Raw genomic sequence first — 18,087 nt, forward strand, 5'->3', positions numbered from 1 at the left:
GTCCACTGCAGAAAACTCTAATCTCAATGTTCAGTAATTATACTTGCAACAACAATGAACAAATATTTCTACATAACATTTTGTGCTCATTTTTACTCTTTATGACTTTTAAAAATACTGAACATTATGATAGTGTGGACTACCAGTGGACTCGAAAGTAAGCATATTAGCGCTGGTTCTTTTAAACTCAAATTCAAGCACTGATAAGTCTTAAAATACTTTTAAAACATATTGGGATGATAATTGAGGAGCGACTAGCACCTCAATGAGTTCACTTTCTATATGGAGATACAGTCGTCAGTCCTTAGAATACCAGACCCAAATCAATGCTTCACTGACATACCTCCAGAAAAGTGGAGGAAAAGAAAAATGAAAGAGGGGCTGGCAAACAGCTCACTTCAATAGCACACTGCTTTCTTTGCCAAGTGTAGGACGCAGCCTGGCCGCCCACCGGAGGAAGCTTAAAATGAAAGGATTGCATAGGAGAGGTGGCATTTGAAATTTGGGGCCTAAAGAAGGCAGAGATAGAACTCCAGGATAAAGGACATGAGTAATGGAACATCAAAATGGCCAGGGATTGGGGATGGTTCTAAAGTAGCTACACCTAAATCTGTGGACTGAATGTGGACAGTAAGTAGAATGGATTTACTGTAGTGTCTACCCCAACCCGGGTAAAGTTAAACCTCACTCTGCAGGGGAAACAAGAAATAAAGGGGATTCCTGAACATTTTCACAACTAGGAAAATCGTGAAACTCTGGAGGAAATTAGAAGTAATATTTCATTTCTCATTGAATCAAGATATACCCATTCTAGATGGCTGCAGAGCCACCTCAATTTTGTTTGTTTGTTTTTTTACCAGAGCACTGCTCAGCTCTGGCTTATGGCGGTGTGGGGGATTGAACCTGGGACTTGAGAGCCTCAGGCATGAAAGTCTCTTTGCATAACCATTATGTTATATCCCCACCCCAATTTTTTTCCTTCACTGAGAACTGCTATTTTGCCTATGGGTGACACTAACATAAAAAATAAAAATAATAAAAATACCATACGGACATTTAAATGCAGGCTTCCTAACAGCACTTAACACACTTGAGCATCCCTCAAGCATTAACTCGATCTGGGCTTGTCACCCCGGGTCAAATCCTCCAAATTAAACCTCCTGTCTACTTCCTGCGCCCGGCAGATCCGTCCGTGAACGCTCACGAAGGAAGTTTTGCCAACTCCTTACTACATCTTGAGAATAAACAGTTTAGAGCTTATATACATATATATATATATATATATATATATATTTTTTTTTTTTTTTCCCCATTTCTCTTTAAGTCAGAACGTCACTCAGCTCTGATGCGTGGTGGTGTAGGGGTCGGGACTGAACCTGGCACCTCGGAGTCTCGGGTATATGACTTTTCAATAACCACTGTGCTCTCCCCGGCCCAACACTAATATTTTATCCTAAAGGCCCCAGGTTCTTCCAAACACTTCTTAAACTGCCGACCAGGGGGAGGGTCATAAATAACGCTTCTTTCATTTACCCAATCGCAGCTGGGCTTTGGGTGCCCAGCACCCGGGCCCCTCCACCAGCAGCCAGCGAGAAACGAGGTGCGCGGCCGCCGCTTCTGCAGGCGGGGAAGGCCGGCAAGCGGGCGCCCGCTCCACATGTCCCCGATCGATGCGCGGCGCTGGGTGGGGATCGCCGGGCGCAGCCCCCGCCAGCCCGGCCCGGGCTCACCGCGGCCGCGCCCAGACACAGACGCCGAGGGCAGCCGGACCCGCACAGCCGGCCGCCGCCTCGGAGAAAAGCCCGCGAACGCTCCCACCGAATCGGAGAACAACGGCGAGAAAACCCCGGCGCCGCGCCGCCTCCCGGCAGCCATGTGCCGCCCATCATTCCAGAAGCCACTTACATAACTCGCCCTCGGAGCTCGCTGCTGCCAGTCTGCAACGGCCGCCGCCGCCCCTCTGGCGTCCCCGCGCCCCGCAGCTCCACGAGCCTGTGAGCCGTTGCCCCCCGCAGCCCGGCTGGGCCCGTTGCGGGGAGCGCCGCGCGGCCCGGGCCCGAGGAAGGAAGCCGGGCGGACGCTCCCGCCAGGCCGCGCGGCCCAGCCCCGCGCTCCCTTCCCTTCCCTTCCCTTCCCCCTACCTGCGAAGGCGGGTGTCCGAGCCGCCGCGGCCGCCGAGTCCCGGGGGGCGCCAGGCGAGGCGCGACAGCAGCTCCTCCCGCGCGGAGCCGTCACAGCATCTCCCGGGAAACGGGGCCGCCGCAAGTCGGGGTGCGCACACCTCCGCCCCGCGGGAAGCGGCTCCCGGCTGCCGGCCTCCGCTCGCGACCTCCCGGCCACTTCAGACCCGCACCCCCTCGCGCGCCAGCTCCTGCTGCAGGCCGGCGGGCCGCTTACAGACTACAACGCGGACGCCACTCGCCGCGCGGTTCCGGGTCCTCCCCCTCGCGACACGACCCGGCCCCGCTCCGACAGCGCCAGCCCAGCTCTACGCATTCCCAGAGCAGACGGACAGACAGTCCCACACGCTTGGGAGGGGAGGGCGGGGGTGGGCGGGGGAGGGAAGGGGAGGGGGGGGGAGGGCCGAGAGGGTGGAGAGAAGGAAAGGAGATCGCAGCGCAGACCTGAGTTCTCGCGAGTGTTCCAGGGTCGGGCCGCAAGCTCAGCGGGAATTTTCAAACTCTTGAGAAAAAGGTAGGGGCGGGAGGAGATGGGAAAAGGAGGAAGAGAAGGCAGGGTCGGGAAGGGCTGGCTATTTGCATAAAGCAGGTCCTCCCCGCCGTCTGAGGAGCCCAAAGAAGAAAAAACTACGAATCCCACAATTCCTCGCGCGCCAAACCGCCCCAGTGGCGTGCACCTACCCAGACGTAGTGCCGGGAATGGTAGTCTTCGCCGGAGGTCGCGCGGGGCGTGATCCGCCCAACTCGCTTTCCCGCGAGGTGACTGACTCTTTTAGCGGGAGAATTATCCTTCTATCATCTGACGTCCCGTGGTCCGGGCTGAATGATAATCTTTGCTCCAGAGAGGAAGGTGGGACCTTCCTGCCTAGGACCGGATGTACCCAGTTATATAATCATGAGTAAGAGCTGGGGAGAAAGCTTTATTTTTTATGCAAAAATATTTTTACGCCTGAGGTCCCAAATGACCAGTTTCAATCCCCCACACCACCATAAGCCAAAGCAGAGCAGTGTTCTCATCTCTCTCTACCTTTCCCTCTGTATCTCCCATTAAAAAAAAAAAAAACATACACACAAACATATTTGTGAGTAAGCATGTTAAGTGATCATGAGGGCATACTTTTACTAGAGGACAAACATCACAGTGGGCATGGCCTGGAAGATTAAGGGTCACTATTGTTATGGGCCTTGGCCAAGGAACTCAATGTCCAGCTACATGTTACAGGGTGGGTTACCAGCATCTAACCTCTCACAGTGCAAGTGTTTCTTGCCGGGTGACGTGACAGCACGGTGGTGCAGGTGGTGAAGGGCACATTTGTGCTTTCACTGTGGCCCATAATGAGTTTACCCACCTATCTACAGGTGGAAGTGGTCCCTTCTGAGCCTCTAGCCCAGAGTGTGTGGTGCCATCACTCAGGCCCCCTGATGCCCAGGAAGCTTGTGTCAAAAGATAATAAATTTACATGCATTCTGCCTGATGGTGGAGCTCTTCCATTGATTGCACCAGTAACTTGTGTTTCTTTCGGTCCACAGATGATGTTTGTGCAAAACCATAATAGACTGGGTATACGCCTTTGTGTGAACTGGTGATATTTCATTCTACTGGGTTTGCATGGAGCTGCCACGGCAGGCATATATACCCAAAGAACCATAGAGCCACAGGGAATGGCTGACAGGTAGTCAGACAACAAACAACAAAACAACAAATGCCAATAGAACTGTCTTTCTCACTGTGCGCCAATGGTTCAACATGACACAACTGTGGGAACCTTAAACCATCTGGAATAGCAAATCATGACTTCCCTTGGAAGGCACAGAGCTACAGATAAGACCGTGAGATGCTAGGAGCAGCAGGGAGGAACTGAAACGATGGAATGTGTTCTGAAATTATGTGCAGAAGTTGGAAGCCCAGTCTCCAAGAACAGGTAGGTGTTTGCTATCATCTCTAAGCTTTGGCATACTCCCTTGGTCTATGGCAATCATGCGTGGCTGGGCTTGCTCCTAGCTAGATGGGTAGGTGCACTTGAGCGATACCCTTCCTTACCTGCCATGGTGTGAGAAAGCTTGCACTCCTGACCCAGCAAGTGGAACATAGTTAAAGCCAGATATTATGGGGTCCCATTGGTGGTTTTATACTTTGGCCCTATTTTCTCTGCAAGGGGTATAAATCATGACTGCAACCCAAATCACTGCATTGGCTGGATATGTGGCCCATGCCCTCAAGTTCATGCACCAGGCTTTGCTCTTACTACATCAGGAGGTTTACCAGGTAAGAAGGGTAGTTTTATAGAACTGATGGCATCTAAACAACAACCCAAGGAGGAGCCTGTGTTCTGTTGGGCACTGAGTGCTTTAAGTACATACCTGATGTACATAACTAATGTTACCCATCCCCATTACCACTTAAGGAAATGATAGGCAACCTACAGTGCCTCACTGGAGACCCCTTCCAACAATGGTGGGCAAGTTCAGGAAGTGACTGGTGGTGGGTCCTAAAGGTTGTAGCCAGTATTGCTGTTGTGGGATTTGGCTGCAAACCTCAGTGCTTCTTGCCAAGGGCCTCCCTGAAGATCTAACTCACACACTGTGACACAGGAATGATGTAATGGTGTGTTGAATGGTAGAAATAAGTTAGAGGGGGCCGGGCGGTAGTGCAGCGGGTTAAACACACATGGCACAAAGCGCAAGGATCTGTGTAAGGATCCTGGCTCGAGCCCCCGGCTCCCCACCTGCAGGGGGGGATCACTTCACAGGCGGTGAAGCAGATCTGCAGGTGTCTGTCTTTCCCCCTCTCTGTCTTCCCCTCCTCTCTCCATTTCTCTCTGTCCTATGCAATAACAATGACAGCAACAACAACTATAGACAACAAGGGCAACAAAAGGGAAAAAAATAGTCTCCAGGAACAGTGGATTCGTAGCAGTGCAGGCACCGAGCCCCGGCAATAACCCTGGAGGCAATAAAATAAAATAAAATAAAATAATAAGGGGGAGGACATGGACAGAATATTCACCACAGAAGAGATCCAAAAGGCCGAGAAACACATGAAAAAATGTTCCAAGTCTCTGATTGTCAGAGAAATGCAAATCAAGACAACAATGAGATATCACTTCACTCCTGTGAGAATGTCATACATCAGAAAAGGTAACAACAGCAAATGCTGGAGAGGGTGTGGGGTCAAAGGAACCCTCCTGCACTGCTGCTGGGAATGTCAATTGGTCCAACCTCTGTGGAGAACAGTCTGGAGAACTCTCAGAAGGCTAGAAATGGACATACCCTATGACCCTGCAATTCCTCTCCTGGGGACATATCCTAAGAAACCCAACACATCCATCCAAAAAGATCTGTGTACACATATGTTCTTGGCAGCACAATGTGTAATAGCCAAAACCTGGAAGCAACCCAGGTGTCCAACAACAGATGAGTGGCTGAGCAAGTTGTGGTCTATATACACAATGGAATACTACTCAGCTGTAAAAAATGGTGACTTCACCATTTTCAGTCGATCTTGGATGGACCTTGAAAAAATCATGTTGAGTGAAATAAGTCAGAAACAGAAGGATGAATATGGGATGATCTCACTCTCAGGCAGAAGTTGAAAAACAAGATCAGAAGAAAAGAAAAAAAAAAACACACAAGTAGAACCTGAACTGGAATTGGTGTATCGCACAAAAGTAAAAGACTCTGGGGTGGGGGTGGGTGGATGGAGAGAATATAGGTCCAAGAAGGATGACAGAGGACCTAGTGGGGGTTGTATTGTTATATGGGAAACTGGGGAATGTTATGCATGTAAAAACTAATGTATTTACTGTTGAATGTAAAACATTAATTCCCCAATAAAGAAATAAAATAAAATAATAAGATGGAGTCAGTCAGTCTTTCCTGCCCAGGACTGGATGTACTTAGTTATATAATCATGAGGAAGAATGTCATGTAACCATGACAGCAGACTTACTACTGCCCAAGTCATTATGTAATTGCTGACTTTTGGCCCCCTTTGTTCTGCTTGTATAAAAAGATGGTCATGGGTTGGGCAGTGGCACACACATTATCATACTCAAGGTCTGGGTTCAAACCCCTGATCCCCACCTTCAGGGGGAAGCTTCATAAGCAGGGACTTGAACCTGGGACTTTGGAGCCTCAGGAATGAGAGTCTGTTTGCATAACCATTGCACTACGTAATCCCACTCCACAGATAATTTATGAAAAAGCTTCCATTTCATTTACATAGAAGATACTAAACAAGTTAATTTTCTTATTTTTACTACTGGGGTTATCACTGATGCTTGGTGTTTGCATGACACAGTGACCATCTCCTCCCTCCTTCCTTCCTTCCTTCCTTCCTTCCTTCCTTCCTTCCTTCCTTCCTTTCTGTCTTTCTTTTGTTCTCTTTATCCCTCTTTCTTCCTTCCTTCCTTTTTATTTGATGGACAGACAGAAATTGAGAGGGCAGAGGGGAATAGAGAGGAGAGAAAGACACCTGTGGCATTGATCCACTTTATATGGAGCTTCCCCCTGCAGGTGGGGGCTGGTGATTTGAATGCATGGTAATGTGTGCACTCTACCTGGTGTGCTACTTGCCTGGTCCCTAAAAGACCAATTTGAGGCTAGGCAATGACACAGCCTCTGAGCACACATGTTATTATGCACAAGGATCAGGGTTCAAACCTCGGGTCCCCACCAGTTAAACAATGCTGTAATTGTCTCTCTTTCTCTCTCCCTATTTTCTCCTTCCATCTCAGTGTCTCTCTGTCTCTATCCAATAAATAAAATAGGGTGGGGAAACAGACCTTTGGTGGCAGGAATGGTATTAATATACGCTCCTATTAACTTATAGCCTTACAAATCACTATTTAATCAATATGAGAGGGGGGAAATGGATTGAATGTCTCAAACTGTTTGATGCATTGACCATAGTTCTGAGTATATATTCCTTCAATCTAAGCACTTAAGACTTCAAATTGGTAACCTGATTGAATTTTAACAGTGGGCTTGAATTGTTAATACACTTCTAATAATGACTTTTTCTATGAATTAGTAAATCACCTTCAATCTTAGACCAGGGAGAACAGAAGTATCTGGGGAGTCAAGCCGTAGCACAGCAGGTTAAGCGCATGGTGGCGCAATGCACAAGGACTGGTGTAAGGGTCCCAGTTTGAGCCCCCGGCTCCCCACCTGCAGGGGAGTCGCTTCACAGGCAGTGAAGCAGGTCTGCAGGTGTCTATCTTTCTCTCCCCCTCTGTCTTCCCCTCCTCTCTCCATTTCTCTCTGTCCTATCCAACAACAATGACATCAATAAGTACAATAAGAAAACAAGGGCGACAAAAGGGAATAAATAAATAAATAAATAAATAAAAGAATAGAAGCAACTGGTTGCATCACTTTATAAAATATAGCTATATGTTAATGGCATAAAAGGACATAAATTATGGTGATGTCTTGTATGATACAGCAATTCCTAACGATGAGATTTTCAAAGTCAACCAAATTTTGAAAGAATTTGGTTATAACAGTAACTGTCTATTGCCTTCATAAACCCTAAGACAGCAAGACCCTCTCCATTCTCTATAAAACCTGTATTTCTCCCAGTCCTGGAACCTCTGGAGTAGGGCTCATTTTGTTTAGTTTTTAACTGCCATCAGCATTTTTATCAGGGCTTGGTGTCTGTACAACAACACCATCACTCCCAGTCACTTTTACTTTCTCCCTTTTCACCTCCTTTCTTTTATTTGATAGGAAAGAGAAATTGAGGGGAAAGGGGGGATGAGAGGGAGAATAGGGAGCCGGGTGGTGACGCGCCTGGTTAAGTGCACACGTCACCACACACAAGGACCTGGGTTCAAACCCCCAGCCCCCACTTGCAGAGAGACAGCTTTAGGAATGATGAAGCAGTGTGACAGCTGTCTCTCTACCTCTCTTTCCCTCTCTACCCCCTCCTCAATTTATCTCTGTTCTATCAAATATAACAAAGTTAAAAGAGAGAGGAGATGGTGGAGGGAAATGAATAAAGACACTTGCAACACTGTTCCAATGCTTGTGAACCTTCTGCCTGCAGGTGGATGCTGGAAGCTTGAATCCAGGTCCTTGCACATGGCAATATGTGCGCTCCACTGGGCATGCCACAACCTAGCCTGCTAAACTTGATTTTCTTTTCTTCTTCTCCTCCTCTTCCTCCTCCTCCTTCTTTTAAAAAGCAGTACAGTGAATGAACCTCAGGCTTCATGCATGCTCAATACTGTTGAGCCACCTCAAAGTCCATTTTTATTCTACTGATAATTTGAGAGAGAGAGAAAAAACTAAAACATCATTCCATCATCTCCACCATCCATGGAGTGCCCTGATGTCTCCAATACTCCCACATGGTGCTGAGGACCAAACCCAGGTCTGAGGTATCAAAAGGCATATGCATTCTGCCAACTAAGTCACCTCCTGCCTCCTGAAATTGTTTTTTCACATATCACTTTATCCTGTAGTGTTTCTGCAACATGACTCGATCTAAGTCTTATAGACTCTGTAGCACTATGTTTTACTCAGCAAAACTGTCTTCATCTCAGATTCAAACTCTACAGGCCTTCTTTCCTCAAACTGGAATGCAATAACTCAAAAAAAAGAAAGAGAGGGTCAGTTGATGGTGCACCTGGCTAAGTGTACATAGTATGAAGAGTAAGGACCAAAATAAGGACCCAGGTTCAAGCCCCCGCTCCCCAACTGCAGGAGGATGCTTCACAAGTAGTGAAACAGGTCTGCAGAGGTGTACATCAACAAAATATATGTCAACAAGATGCCACTATTATAACAACAAAAACAACAAAATGCACACATTGCAATATTACTATAAACAGTCAAATGGAACCCATCATTAAAAAGTCATTCAAGTGGTCTGGGAGGTAGCTCCATGAATAAAGCAAGTATAAGGTCCTGAGGTTGGTTCCTGGCATCGCATATGCCAGAGCAATGTTCTGACTTTCTCCTCTTTTCTCTCTTGTTAATAAATTTAAGTTTTTTTTCAAGGTCATTTAAATTTCCTCCAAACAGCAACTGAATTTTAAAAACATCTGGATATGTTCAGCCAACAAAATAAAATGGTCAACAATATACACATTCAGAGTTGTGGTGTCCATGTTTTAAGGAACACAACTGCTTAATCATTTCTATCAATTTACACATCAGCCTCTCCACCATTCAGTTTTACCCTATTCGTCATCCAGCAAGCTCTCTCAGCCACATCCAGTGACTCAAATTTAACCCTTGCCACTCTTCATCTTGATATTGGCATCAAGTGGTCACATTCTTTGACTTTTTTTTAATCTCTACTCTTCCTGACTCCCTCTTCTTATTTATTTATGTATGTTATCTTACCAGAGCACTGATCAGCTTTGGTTTATGGTGGTGCTAGGATTGAACCTAGGACTTTGGAGCCTCAGACATGAAAGTCTCTTTGCATAACCATTATGCTACCTATCCCCACCTCCCCCCCTCCCCACACAGTGAAGCTGAAAATCTACCCTCACCATCCACCCAGAGATTTTTATGTGGTGCAATACTCCAAACTCAATCAGATTCTGCTTTGAGTTTTCCTTTCTGTTCTTCTTTCTCAACTTCTGTTTATGAGAGGGATCATCCCATACTCATCTTTGTCTTTCTGACTTATCTCACTTAAGATAATTCCTTCTAGCTCCATCCAAGATGGGTCAGAGAAGGTGGGTTCATTATTCTTAACAGCTAGTAGTGTGCCACTGTGTATATATACCACAACTTTCTCAGCCATTCATCTTTTTGTTGGGCACTTCCAGGTTTTAGCTATTATGAATTGTGCTGCTATGAACATAGGTGTACACATATCTTTTTGGTTGGGTGTTATAGAGTCCTTAGGATATATCTCTAGAAGAGGAATTACTAGGTCATATGGAAGGTTCATTTCTAGGCTTGTGAGGGTTCTCGCTCTCTTTTTAAAAATATGTTATGTGAGTCGGGAGATAGCGCAGCAGGTTAAGGGCACATGGTGTGAAGCACATGCACCAGTGTGTATTTATTTTATTCTTTAAATTTTTTAAAATTATTATGTTTATATTTATTTATTACCTTTTGTTGCCCTTGTTTTATGGTTTAGTTATTCTTGTTGTCGTTGTTGGATAGGACAGAGAGAAATGGAGAGGGGAGGGGAAGACAGAGAGGGGGAGAGAAAGATAGACACCTGCAGACCTGCTTTACCGCTTGTGAAGGGACTCCCCTGCAGATGGGGAGTTGGGGGCTGGAACCGGGATACTTGCACTTTTGCCACATGTGATTAACCCACTGCGCTACCACCCAACTCCCTATTTTATTCTTTTTTTATTTTATTTTTTTTTTTTACCAGAGCACTATTCAGCTCTGGCTTATGGTGGTGCAGGGGATTGAACCTGGGACTTTGGAGCCTCAGGCATAAGAGTCTGTTTGCATAACCATTATGCTATCTACCCTCCACCTATTTTATTCTTGATAGAGGTGCAGAGAGAGAGAGAGAGAGAGAGAGAGAGAGACAGTGAGAAATACCAGAGCACTATTCAGCTCTGGCTTATGGTGGTGAACCTGGGACTTTGGAGCCATAGCATGAAAGTCTGTTGTATAACCATTGTGCTATCTCCTTTGCCCTGAGGGTTCTCTCAATTCATGCCAAATGATATTACATCTACTGATCTCAACCTAATAAGTGCAAGCAGTACCACTTTGTCATGTTTCACTTCGGATTGTGTCCAGAGACCTCAGGAGTGGAATGTGAACCCTCCAGTTTCATAACTCTGGTGAGAACTTTCCTAGCCTATAGGACTCCTTAATTCTATTTTGGGTGGTATACTTCCTAACAAAGCCACAAAACCTAGATATAGACCAGAGCCCATGAGATAGGGCATATGTACACATGTATCCATAAGTTAGGGAAAATATATACCTTAAAGCAAAAGTGCATGATAGTTTCCAGTGACTTAGTAAGTGCAGCAAGCAAATAAAAAGACCTAAAAAGACACTATAAAGTACCTAATCAAATAGTTTCTTCTTAGATATCCTCCTCACCTACTTCCTATTTTACTTCCCTCAATCACTCTAGGGCTAACCTTATCAGACAAAGTAAAGACTACAAAAGTTGGATAAGAGCAAGAGACTGATAAACTTTAATGATGGCTCTTTTGGTTACTACTAAGCCATTCCATCACCTGGGACCATTGTCAGGGAATCCTGGGATTCCCACACAGATATGATGGGCTTAGACCTCTAACAGATCCCTCTTTCCACTGGCACTGGTCATCTCCATCAGGAATAATATAGTATACCCCTTTGTGGGCCCCTATAGGACCTATAAGAGTCAACAATGGTAGGGACTGCTCCATTCTCTGAAGCTAGGTTGGGCCAACATACTCTACCACTCAAGGAAGATGGGTCCTGAAATTAATGCAACCTAGAATGGTCCTAGCCATGATCACAGAATACAAACTCAGATCTACAGGGATGCAGAGGTTACACAGGCTCCTGCACTGAGTATGGGCCCCAGATCAAATCGATGGAGTTTACAGTTAATAATATTTATATACTTTTCCCATATTTGGGAGCTACTTTCTTCCCTGATCCTGCTTTTTAGCCCTATTCCCAACTCTGACACCATTTCCCTAGACAACATCTTTGGTCCACCTGCATGTTAACTGTTGGACTCAGGCAAAAATTAGTAAAGTCATGAGCCCCTTGGAATATACCTAAAATATACCTACTAGCTTTTTCCAAAATGGAGACCCCAAATCTCATCTTCTATATTATTGTCTTTAGGCTCCTGATTACTTAACAATTTGTTCTGCTTTATATCTTAATGCTTTTTCTGCCACCAAGCTGCAGATACTACCATGACACCAAACCAACTTTCCTGGGCAGACAACGTCACCAATGTGTCCTGGAACCCCACCTCTCCAGACCCCTACCTCACTAGGGAAAGAGACAGGCTGGGAGTATGGATCGACCTGCCAATGCCCATATTTAGGAGAGAAGCAATTACAGAAGCCAGACTTTCCACCTTCTGCACCCCATAATGGGTCCATGCTCCAAGAGAATAAAGAATAGGAATGATTTTAAGGGAGGGAATGGGATACAGAGTTCTGTCTGTGGGAATTGTGTGGAATTGTATCCCTCATATCCTATGGTCTTGTCAAGATTTCCATTTTAAAAAAAAACTAAACTAAACATAAACCAACTAAACAAACAATAACAACTCTAACTTGGATATAAGTCCAGCTGATTTAGAAAGCATTAGTTCTGGGAGTCGGGCAGTAGCGCAGCGGGTTAAGCGCAGGTGGCGCAAAGCACAAGGACTGGTGTAAGGATCCCGGTTCATGCCCCAGGCTCCTCACCTGCAGGGGAGTCACTTCACAAGCGGTGAAGCAGGTCTGCAGGTGTCTATCTTTCTCTCCCCCTCTCTGTCTTCCCCTCCTCTCTCCATTTCTCTCTGTCCTATCCAACAATGATGACAACAATAATAATAACTACAATAAAACAGCAAGGGCAACAAAAGGGAATGAATAAATAAATAAATAAATAAAATTAAAAAAGAAAGAAAGCATTAGTTCTGTAGAGTCACTCTCCACAAGTCATTGATTAACAGTGGCAGGTGGAGTCCTTCAGTGTCAAGTGCTTTTGTGAAATGTTATTAGAAAATTTCTTCTCCTTGCCATTTTAAACCTGCACAATGCCAATACTTAATTATTTTCATGAATCGTGAAGTCTTCCATATTTCCATCCTTAGAACAACTGCTCCTGAATCCACAGTCACTAACACATGAATCAACAAATGCCTTCAGTTTGTCCTCAGCTGGATAGATGCCCTTGCCAGCTAGGCCAGCCCGAAAATAACAGAAGGAGTTTGTCTTTTTCTTTTTTTTCTTTTCTTTTTTTTTTTTTAAACCAGAGCACTGTTTAGCTCTGGCTTTTGGTGGTGCAGGGGGGGATTGAACTTGGGACTTCGGAGCCTCAGGCATAAAAGTCTGTTTGCCTTCCTTCCTTCCTTCCTTCTTTCTTTCCTTTCTTCCTCCCTCCCTGTCTCTTCCTTCTTTCCTTTCTCCTTTCTTTCTTTCTTTCTTTTTTTCTTTCTTTCTTTCTTTCTTCATTTCTTCATTTCTTCATTTCTTTCATCTCCCTCCCACCCCAGTTTTGCCCAGCTCTGGCTTATAGTTGAGGTGTTGGGAATTGAGCCTAATATCTCACAGCCTCAGCCATGAAAGGATTTTTTAGAACCACTATACTGTCTCTCCAGCCCAGTTTCTTGCTAAGTACTGTATTTAGAAATATAGTAGCTGAGAAAAAAATAGTTCATAGTATATCGCTTCATTGAGTTCACTATTATATATATATTAGGGACAGATAAATTGACAGGGATGGGGGAGATAGAAAGAGAGAGCTGTAGCACTGTTTCATCCTCTTGAAGTATACTTTCTGTAAATGGGAACCAGGGGCTTGAACCCAGGTCCTTGTGTATGGCACATAATCTCCCTACCAGGTATGCTACCACCTAGCCTTGGTATATACATATTTGAAGATTTATTTAGCTATTTGGTTGGGTTTTTAAATTTTTTTTTTTTATTCTTTACTTTTTTAAATTTATTTTCCCTTTTGTTGCCCTTGTTGTTTATTGCTGTTGTTGTTATTGCTGTCATTGTTGTTGGATAGGACAGAGAGAAATGGAGAGAGATGGGGAAGACAGAGAGGGGGAGAGAAAGACAGAACCTGCAGACCTGCTTCACAGACTGTGAAGCAACTCCCATGCAGGTGGGGAGCCAGGGGCTCGAACTAGGATCCTTATGCTGGTCCTTGCACTTCATGCCACCTGCGCTTAACCCGCTGCGCTATGCCCGACTCCCAGCTATTTGGTTGTTTTATGATAGAGAGACACCAAAGCATCACTGTGTTATATACCATGCTTGCTATCAAACTGGGGCCTTCAGGAATGCCAAGCACATGAGCTACTTGCTAAGCTCCCTCCTCAGTTGCTGAAGAGACTTTCTTTTTTTAACCAGAGTACTGCTCAGCTTTGGCTTATGGTGGTGTTAGGGGTTGAAACTGGGACTCTGGAGCCTCAGGCACAAGAGTCTCTTTGCATAACCATTATGCTACCTACCCTGCCCAAGAATAATTTAATTTTAATACAAAATCAATTATATTTTGTGTGAAAAAGATTTTATCTTTATTGCTATGTTATTTTTATCACTTGGGCTTCCATTGCTCCCAGTGGTCATTTTTTTCCCTTTTATTTTATGTAACAGGAATTGAGAAGGAAGGGGAAGATAGATAGATAGATACTTGCAACACTGCTTCACCACTTGTGAAGCTTTACCCCTGTAGGTGGGGACCAGGGGCTTGAACTCACTCAGCTGGCTACACCACCACCAGTCCTCAGAAAAGAGGTAATTTTATCCCCCAAAAGTTGTTGCAGTTGTTTAACCTAAAATGATGGTCCCATTGTTAGTGTTCCAACTCCTGTTCTTTTGCATTGTCTGTCTAGAATGTAAGCTCCACAAAGCACTACCATGTGTTCTGGAACAGTATACATTCACAGAGGCGTCCAAGGGGTCTTAGCCGAAGTGAATGACTTTGATGTTCAGTACAGCTCCATGGGTGGATGGGAATCACATCACCACTCAGTTGGTACTTGACAGAATTGGGTGCCAGGACAAAAGATCTACATTAGGAAACCAGCCAAAGCCACCCTGGTGCCAAGTATCACCCTTGGCCCAATTCTGACTTAAAAAAAATAGTAAAGCTATAACAGATGGTCATGAAACAGTTGGAGAAATTGTAATACAGAGTCGGTAACTGATAGTGTTATAAAATTGCTTTGCTTTTCTTTGGTGACAGTGTTATTGTGCTTACTTAGCACAATGTCTTTTGCCTTAAGATATTTATTAGGAGGGAGTTGGGTGGTAGCGCAGTGGGTTAAGTGCACGTGGCACAAAGCGCAAGGACTGGCCTATGGATCCCGGTTCAAGCCCCCAGCTCCCCCCCTGCAGGGAAGTTGCTTCATAGGCGGTGAAGCAGGTCTGCAGGTGTCTATCTTTTTCTCCCCCTCTCTGTCTTCCCCTCCTCTCTCCATTTCTCTCTGTCCTATCCAACAACGATGACATCCACAACAATAACTACAACAACAATGGAAACAACAAGGGCAACAAAAAGGAAATATATATATATATATATATATATATATATATTTATTAGGTGGGTTGGGCAGTAGCACAGCGGTTCGATCCCAGTTCGAGCCCCAGTCTCCCCAGCTGCTGGGGGTCACTTCACTGGTGATGAAGCAGGTCTGCAGGTGTCTTATCTTTCTCTCCCCCTCTATGTCTTCACCTCCTCTTTCCATTTCTCTCTCTGTCCTATCCAACAATAACGACATCAATAACAACAACAGTAATAACTACAACAATAAAAAAAAAGGGCAACAAAAGTGGAAAAAAGAGATTTATTAGACTGCAGTCATAGTATTTAGGGACAATATTATCATGATATCTGAGATTAGCTTTCCATTACTTTAATAAGAAGGAAATAAAGATGGGATGCAGTATCATTCATCTGGGTAGTGTGCCTAGTTTGTCATGCTCCTGGCCCAGGTTGGAGCATGGCCCCAGCTGCACTGAAGAAAGTTTTGGTGCTGTGGTGTCTTTCTCTCTGTCTCTCCATCTGTACCTGAAGATGTGTAGTAGTGAAGCCCCGTGACAAAAAAAAAAAAAAAAGATTAGCAGATAGGATATTTACTGAATTTTTGTGAAAAGCAAATGAGTTTGCTTGCTACTTTAAAATTTTTATATTAAAACTTGGGAAGAAAACATAGGAGAAAATAGTATATGTAACTATGTGAAAATCTTAATACTCTCTAATTATGGTAGCAGGATTATACTATGCTTACTTTTAAAAAATGTTATTTATTTGTTTTTTATATTTTATTTATTTTTCTTTTTGTTGCCCTTGTTGTTTTTTATTGTTGTTGTAGTTATTGTTGTTGTTATTGATGTAGTCGTTGTTGGATAGGACAGAGAGAAACGGAGAGAGGAGGGGAAAACATAGAGGGGGAGAGAAAGATAGACACCTGCAGACCTGCTTCACCGCCTGTGAAGTGACTTCCCTGCAGGTGGGGCGCCTGGGGCTCGAACCGGGATCCTTAAGCCAGTCCTTGTGTTTTGCACCACGTGTGCTTAACCCGCTGCACTACTGCCTGACTCCCTTTATTTTTTATAGAGACAGAAATTGAGAGAGAACAGGGAAATAGGGAGGGAGAGGGAGAGGGAGAGGGAGAGGGAGAGACAGAGACAGAGACAGAGACAGAGACCTGCAGCAATATTTACTGCTTATGAACCTTCCCCTTGCAAGTGGGGACCAGGGACTTGAACTGGGAGACCTGCGCATTGTTAACACGTATACTCTACTGAATGTACCATCACCTGCCCCTCATCCCCATGTTATGCTCTTTTTATACTTTCCTAAATGTTCTACATGAACAGACATGGTTACAGACTTGTGACCCCTAATCACTGGAATTTGGGCAGAAAATCACAAACTGGGGGCCGGGTGGTAGTGCACATGGGTGAGTGCACATAGTGGAAGCGCAGGGACCAGCGCAAGAATCCAGGTCACTTCGCAAGTGGTGAAGCAGGTCTGCAAGTGTCTTTCTCTTGCCCTCTCTGTCTCCCTCTCTTCTCTCAATTTCTTTCTGTCCTACCCAACAATAGCAGCAACAACAATAATAGTAACAGCAACAACAATGGAAAAAAATATGGCTGCCAGGAGCAGTGGATTCATAGTGCAGGCACTGAACCCCAGCAATAATCCTGGAGGGAGAGAAAAAAATCACAAGACTAGATGTTGAAGACTAGGTGATAGAAAAGGATGAAACCTCTATCTTTTTCTGTCTCTCTTGGAATATTTGCCCTTTGAACTCACCCACTGTGTAGAGGGACACAGCCCATATAGGAGGTTCTAGTGAGGATAATATAGGTGTTAACCACAGCTGACTTCCAGTCCCCTGTAAGCATCAACTTTTGTCCTACTGGAAGTCAGGAAATGGAGGACACACTTGCTATGCACAAGAATCTGGTTTCAACCCACCTGCCACCACATGAGAACACCTGAACAAAGTTTCACAACTGGTAGAATAAGTGATTTGGTGTCCCTCCTTGTCTCTGTCTCTCTGACTCCTATTTATATCTTTAAAAAAATCTGGGCTGGGTGGTGGAACACCTGGTTGAGAGCACACATTACAGTGCAGAAGGATCATGGTTCAAGTCCCCAATCCCCACCTGCAAAGAGGAAGCTTCACAAGCAGTGAAACAGGGCTTCAGGTGTGTGTGTCCCTTGGTATCTCTCCTTTCCCTCTCAATTTTTGTCTTTATGCAAAATAAATAAGTTAACAATTTTAAAAAGCATAGTCTTCCACAAGCGGTAGAATTCAATTCCCAGAACCATTTTAAGTTAGAATTGAGAAGGGTTCTGGTCTCTCTCTCTCTCTTTCTCTCCCTCCTTCCCTCTTTCCATCCCTCCCTCCTTCCCCGCTTCAGTAAAAATAAAATAAATAAATAAACTTGAGCTTCCATAACACTTATGAAAAAAAAATCATGCCTGAGGCTCTGAAGTCCTAGGCTCAATCCCTAGCACCACCATAAGCCAGGGGGGAATAGTGCTTTGGTTAAAACAAAACAAAACAAAACAAAACAAAACAAAACAAAACAAAACAACCATAAATGGTATATTTTCAGTCTGGGAAGTGACACGGTGGATCAGGTGTTAGACCTTAGAGCATGAAGTCTTGAATTTGATCCCCAGCAGTGCATATACTAGACAGCTGTCTGGGGTTTGTTTGTTTGTTTGTTTGTTTTGTTTTTACCAGAGCATTGCTCAGTTCTGGCTTATGGTGGTG

General features: G+C 44.7%; 1 protein-coding gene and 1 long non-coding RNA gene across 4 annotated transcripts in view; one reads left to right on the plus strand and one right to left on the minus strand.

Annotated features, from left to right (window-relative positions):
* AHCTF1 (AT-hook containing transcription factor 1) overlaps nt 1-2,495 on the minus strand; it is a 62,304-nt gene extending 59,809 nt beyond the window's left edge. Inside the window, exon 1 of the mRNA XM_007534581.3 lies at nt 2,142-2,495. The gene's annotated coding sequence lies outside the window, so the exon portion shown is untranslated. The remainder of the gene's footprint in view (nt 1-2,141) is intronic.
* A 118-nt stretch (nt 2,496-2,613) lies between these two features.
* Nucleotides 2,614-18,087, plus strand: part of LOC132538913 (uncharacterized) — a 200,284-nt gene continuing 184,810 nt past the window's right edge. The window contains exons 1-2 of one of the 3 annotated variants that reach the window (XR_009550231.1): nt 2,614-2,939; nt 3,711-4,102. This is a non-coding gene — a long non-coding RNA (uncharacterized LOC132538913). Of the gene's footprint in view, nt 3,031-3,710; nt 4,103-18,087 lie in introns of all 3 variants that reach the window. The other 2 variants (XR_009550232.1, XR_009550230.1) reach the window with 2 other exon arrangements.

The sequence above is a fragment of the Erinaceus europaeus genome, chromosome 6 (assembly GCF_950295315.1).
Source record: "Erinaceus europaeus chromosome 6, mEriEur2.1, whole genome shotgun sequence".
NCBI classification, from domain to species: Eukaryota; Metazoa; Chordata; class Mammalia; order Eulipotyphla; family Erinaceidae; genus Erinaceus; species Erinaceus europaeus.